Consider the following 6,425-nt stretch of genomic DNA (forward strand, 5'->3'; position numbering starts at 1 on the left):
TGTCTTTTAAATGGTTAACAGACGTGTGTCTGTTAACCATTTAACAGATACACTAGCTTGTTTCACCTTTAAACAAGCTAGTATCCTTGCAAATTTTTGTTTTCCAAAAATACTTTTAGGTTTTAGAGAATATGTTTTAAAATTTGTACTCTTATTTTTCTATTAAACTATTTATGCAGTTTTTGAAACTGCATAAATAGTTATGCAGTTTCAAAAATGTTTTTAAATATATTTTAGCCTATTTCATGCTTTAAGACAGGCCTTAATTAGTATATTCTAAAGCTTTGACTGCAGTAAAGCCAGGGTGTGGCATTACTTGAAAACTGTCTTTTGTATTGATTTTGGCTAAGTTTGTCTGATATAAAATTTTGTTTAATGATCTGAAATATTCAAGCGAATAAACAAAAATAATATCAGTCTCTATGGGAGCAAGCACCTTTTCACAGCACTGTAAGTACAGGATCTTTATCTAAATTCAGCTTAGAAGAAAAACATTTTATAATAGTGTATCTTTCCCAAAAGCATGATGTAGGTTAGTGCAACAGCTATGCTTTAGAAATTGATTTTATCTTGACCTGGGCAGAAGACGTGGAAGACTTTTTCTCTCTCACTCTAACAAAGTCCAAGACCACGTTCCACATGACCGCCACACTAATTTTACTGATAGTGAGGGCAAACTAAGGGTAAACTAAATGTTTGTCTTTAGTTACACTAAAAAGCTGTGAAAACAATTCAGACTGTGAACATTTCTATTTCTTTTTCTGGAACTAAATCAGATAAAACCAAATGACAATCCTTTGACTTGATGTCAGAAAATAATTTCCATCCTTGTCATTTCTATGCAGTTCTGTCAGATTCAATCATGTGCTCAAAATATTTAAAACATGATATCTCTACTTAGACGTCTTGAATTTTTCCAGGATTGTCTCGGTTCTTTACCGATGAGAGAAACATTAAAAACTACCAAACTAAACATGAGCTTCACTGAATACAAGAGTGTCTTTCACTGAACTTATTGTTGGCATAGCCAGTTTGTTTGTGCAGCCTTCATTTGTCATTGTACAACCTTATTTTCTTTTTTTTTTTTACACTTCACATTTATATTTAATGATGTCAAATACAATCCCAGTAAGTTTTTTGTTGTAATGTGACAAAAATAAGATTGAAAGTTTGTTTTACACAGAGAGTGGTAACTCTAAAATTGCTATGTATTTTTTTGTTTTGGGTTTTTTATCCTCTGACTAGATTTGTGCGGAATATAATAAATGGCTTTTGTTCTTGGCGAACACACATTTAGGGAACTGCAATTTAAAACGTTGATTAACTTTGGAATTAACATGTACATTGAATACAATTAATGTTGTAGTTTACATTCATGCTATATGAATTTTTACCAGTAATTGTGGTGCCATTGTTCTGGTTAAGCTAATTTTTTTATATGAATTTTTCTACAATGACTAAATGAACTCATATTAAAGTTCATGTCACCTTGATAACATCTTCTCTCAAGGGCATGGTGATGGCAGCATTATGCTATGGATAAGCATTTTCCCCAACTGAAAAAGGGAAGCAAATCAGAGATGATGAGAAGATGCAAGAATCTAAATGCAGGGCAATACTGGAGAAAAAAATAAATAAAACTTTCAAATATATGTTTCAGTTTGCCTGACCAGATTTGAGTAAATTTGAAAAAAATATGAAGATCTTACAAAGTCCTATATGGGCTTAAAGTGGCAGTTGTAAACTAAATTTACCAAGCAGACCTGTTTTTTTTTTTATGGGGCCACAGAAAAAGAGAATGAAACAAACAAGATGAACAATGTGATCCTATCCCAATGCAGCTCAAGCTAAAAATGCAGCACCTTAAGTTTTAATTCACTGTTAACTTAAAAATGTGAAGGCAAAAAATGAAACTGGGTGTTGCAATTAATTACAGTTTCTGTACCAGCGCACATCAACATGAGGAATTAATTCAGTGTCATCTCTTCAGTACAGGGGCGGTTTTCCAGAGGCAAAGACCCCGTTGGCCAGAACCGCCCGGGCCGGCTTATGTTTTCTCGAGCCATTTCTGTATCGTCTTTCAGTCAAACTGTCGTCTTCTCTACCGCCTCCTAAGTTGAAAGCGAGCTTCTCCAGGTAATTTTCCATAAGTTGACTGTCGTGTTTTTTTTTAGGGTGTGAACATCGTTGGCAGGGTGAAGGCTTTCACACGACATAGGCGGGTTACAGCCGGTGCGCCACACCTGAAAACACAATCATAATTATAATTTGTTGAACTTCAAATGGCTTTTATTCGGTTTATGCAACGGCTCTAACTGGCGTTAGGCAACATGTTTATTCCAAACAGAACCAGAGTATAAAAAAAACTGTGGCCCATAATCAACCCTCAACAAGATTATGTGCGAAGCTTTGAAGAAGACACGAAGACCTGAAACAGTGGAGCAACATTCAATACCAGCCCTGTTCGATCACACCCGGCGTCACTGAAACCATGATAGGATCTGCCTTAAATATTTAAAAATTAGGTCACTTAACCATGACCTACATCCAACACGCTTACCTGCATGCGGGTTGCAATGAGAGCACATAATGGTGCTACACTCACCACACTTCATTCTTTAGCTCCTCGGAAAAAAGAAAAATGCTTTAATGAAAAGATGTTTTTGTCGATGCTAAGTGCAATATGATGTTAATAATAGTTATTTCTCATTAAATCTTGAAGTCAACACTTTCGGTGCTTGAATCAATAAAGTGTCTAAGTGCATATTTTGAGTATAATGACTTCATTACTTGCTGTGTGCAATTTCTGAAGGAATACATGAAGCATTTATTTCAGCTGCTGAAAGATATTTAATGCATCACCAGTCTTTTTAATTTACAGGCATAAAATCTGTTGTTCTTTATTTCTTTCATCAGTACAAAATTAAGTTGAATGTAAAAGCATTGGTGCATTAAAAAAATATTCACACACCCTGAACCTTTCCATATTTTGTCACATTAGAAACTAACTTGTATGTAATTCATTGGGATTTTCTATGATAGCTTTAGGAAAACGATTGCTTATCAGGTTTTCTGACAGCTCACAATATTTGTTTCATAGCTTAATTAGAAAATATACATCTAATGACTCTCAGAGCAGTCTCAGAGCAAACAAACAAACAAAAAAACAGAACAAAAATTACTCCAAACATAGCAGTGGCAGCAATATGCTGTGAGAATTTTCTTCAGAGGGCAGAATGAAGCTGCTCAGAGTCAACAGGATGATATATGGAGCTAAATACAGGACAATAACGGAAGAAAATATTTTAGAAGATGTGGAAAATTTGAGACTGCGGTGTAAATTTACCTTAGCAAGTCTAAACATGCAACCTGAACTATAAAAACAAGGAGTTGATTAAACAATGTTTTACCTTCCACTCAACAATTATGCACCAATTTGTCAGCTGAATAATGGTATTTGTAGTTCTACCATAAAATATGAAAAAGGTTTAGCAGTTTGTATTATTTTTGCAAGGAACTGAATATCTTTCTTTGCTAAACTGCAGTAAAAAAACAAAAAAAAACAACAAGCTGAAACTAAATATTTCTATATTGTTTTGACTTTTGTATCCATATCATAAATGGGGCTAAAAGGTCAATAAGCAGAAGCGCTTACAAAGATATTTGAGACGTACAGAAAGCAGCACTGACGTGGAAGCTGACCTTCCAACTCAGAGAGCACTTACTCCGTCTGCAGAGCCATCCCCAGAAGATTAGATATTCAGGCTACTCGGCGATCCATTCTGCTCCTACCACAGCTTGTAAGCATATGGATGAATGAGCTTATGGATAAGTGGCTGAGCATTTGTGTTTGACTTGGTCTTTGAGCTCTGTTTGTGTTTGAGGAGTAAAACAGCAGCGTAAGCAGCTGAATAAGGAAAAAGGCTTGGGATCTGTCGCGCTCGGTACGTTTATGGTATTTGAAAATGAAACGGTTTCCTCACTTCAGCTAATCGAGATCACAGAGAGATTTCCCACACCAGCTGCTGGCTAATCTACAAACATATTGTGCAAAATCCCTTTGTACCCTTTGCATCTGGTATCGTGTGGCTAAATGCGGGGGAAATGCTCTCACTCCAACATGATAAATGGCCTGTTAAACACAGGGACTGGGCAGTTAACGCAAACAGTTTTACTTGGGGTTTTATTATGATTTTAGAGGAAAAAGCAGCTTTCTTCCTCCTGCGCATAGACAAAACAGGTTTTAAGGATAATGGCCTCATTGTTCAAAGTCAAAATCTGCCAAAAAAAAGAAGAAAAAAACCCCCAACAAAACAAGAATAGGTGAAAAACAATGCCTTGTAAAAGTATTCACACCTAGTACATTTTTTATATTACACTCAAAAACTGTTAGTTTTTTAATTTCTTGTGTGACAAAGAGAACATATGCATTTTTTTTTTACAAATAAAAGTTCCCTTAAGTGTGTAATTTAACTCCTTTTTTAAGAAGACAGTGAAAAAAATTGCTCTCACAAGTCACTTAATTAGTAATCAGAATTCACCTTGTGCAGTTTATTCCCAACTCAAAGATTAGAATATAAGATTCCACATTTCTGTTCAATCCAGCCTTTAATCCACCAGCAACCAGAACTCCCTAGATCTCGTATCTTGTTTCGTTGCAGCTAAAAAGTTGACTGAACCAAGAACACAAGTGAACAATCAAGAATGGATCAGTTAATTAGCTTTAACATCGGTGATCCGTTAAATAATGATCTGTTTGTTAAAGATGAGTGTACAGTTAACGCTAGTTCCTCGTGAATTTCATATCCTCGACCTCATCGCTGTGTTTGAGATGTACAGGTGCTGGTCATAAAATTAGAATATTGTGATAAAGTTCATTATTTTCCATAATGTCATGATAAAAATTAAATTGTCACATATTTTAGATTCATTGCACACCAACTGAAATATTTCAGGTCTTTTATTGTTTTAATTTTGATGATTTTGGCAAACAGCTCATGAAAACCCAAAATCCCTGTCTCAAAAAATTAGAATATTATGAAAAGGTTCTCTGAACGAGCAATAAAAATAATCATCTGAATCAACAAAGTAACTCTAAACACCTGAAAAGATTCCTGAGGCCTTTAAAAACTCCCAGCCTGGTTCATTACTCAAAACCGCAGTCATGGGTCAGATTGCTGACCTGACTGCTGTCCAGAAGGCCATCACTGACATCCTCAAGCAAGAGGGTGAGAAACGGAAAGAAATTTCTGAACGAATCAGCTGTTTGCAGAGTGTTATATCAAGGCACCTCAGTGGGAAGTCAGTAGGAAGGAAAAAGTGTGGCAGAAAACGCTACACAACGAGAAGAGGTGACCGGACCCTGAGGAAGATTGTGGAGAAGGGCCGATTCCAGACCAAATTAAATTTTCATCTCCATAAAGCTTTTCAGCAGATGGAAGCATGAAGTGCTCCAAAATCTTCTGATAGCTGCTGCATTGATCCTGCCCTTGATAAAACCCAGTGGACCAACACCAGCAGCTGACATGGCACCCAGACCATCACTGACTGTGGGTACTTGACACTGGACTTCTGGCATTTTGGCATTTCCTTCTCCCCAGTCTTCCTCCAGAGTCTGGCACTTTGATTTCCGAATGACATGCAAAGTTTGCTTTCATCCGAAAAAAGTACTTTGGACCACTGAACAACAGTGGTCCAAAGTGCTGCTTCTCTGTAGCCCAGGTCTGGCGCTTCTGCCGCTGTTTCTGGTTCAAAAGTGGCTTGACCTTTGACCTGGGGAATGCGGCACCTGTAGCCCATTTCCTGCACACGCCTGTGCACAGTGGCTCTGGATGTTTCTACTCCAGACTCAGTCCACTGCTTCCCCCAAGGTCTGGAATCGGCCCTTCTCCACAATCTTCCTCAGGGTCCGGTCACCTCTTCTCGTTGTGTAGCGTTTTCTGCCACACTTTTTCCTTCCTACTGACTTCCCACTGAGGTGCCTTGATATAACACTCTGCAAACAGCCGATTCGTTCAGAAATTTCTTTCTGTTTCTCACCCTCTTGCTTGAGGATGTCAGTGATGGCCTTCTGGACAGCAGTCAGGTCAGCAGTCTGACCCATGATTGCGGTTTTGAGTAATGAACCAGGCTGGGAGTTTTTAAAGGCCTCAGGAATCTTTTTCAGGTGTTTAGAGTTACTTTGTTGATTCAGATGATTATTTTTATTGCTCGTTCAGAGAACCTTTTCATAATATTCTAATTTTTTGAGACAGGGATTTTGGGTTTTCATGAGCTGTATGCCAAAATCATCAAAATTAAAACAATAAAAGACCTGAAATATTTCAGTTGGTGTGCAATGAATCTAAAATATATGACAATTTAATTTTTATCATGACATTATGGAAAATAATGAACTTTATCACAATATTCTAATTTTATGACCA

The sequence above is a fragment of the Poecilia mexicana genome, unplaced genomic scaffold, assembly GCF_051168715.1.
Source record: "Poecilia mexicana isolate PSO_F unplaced genomic scaffold, ASM5116871v1 scaffold_23, whole genome shotgun sequence".
NCBI classification, from domain to species: domain Eukaryota; kingdom Metazoa; phylum Chordata; class Actinopteri; order Cyprinodontiformes; family Poeciliidae; genus Poecilia; species Poecilia mexicana.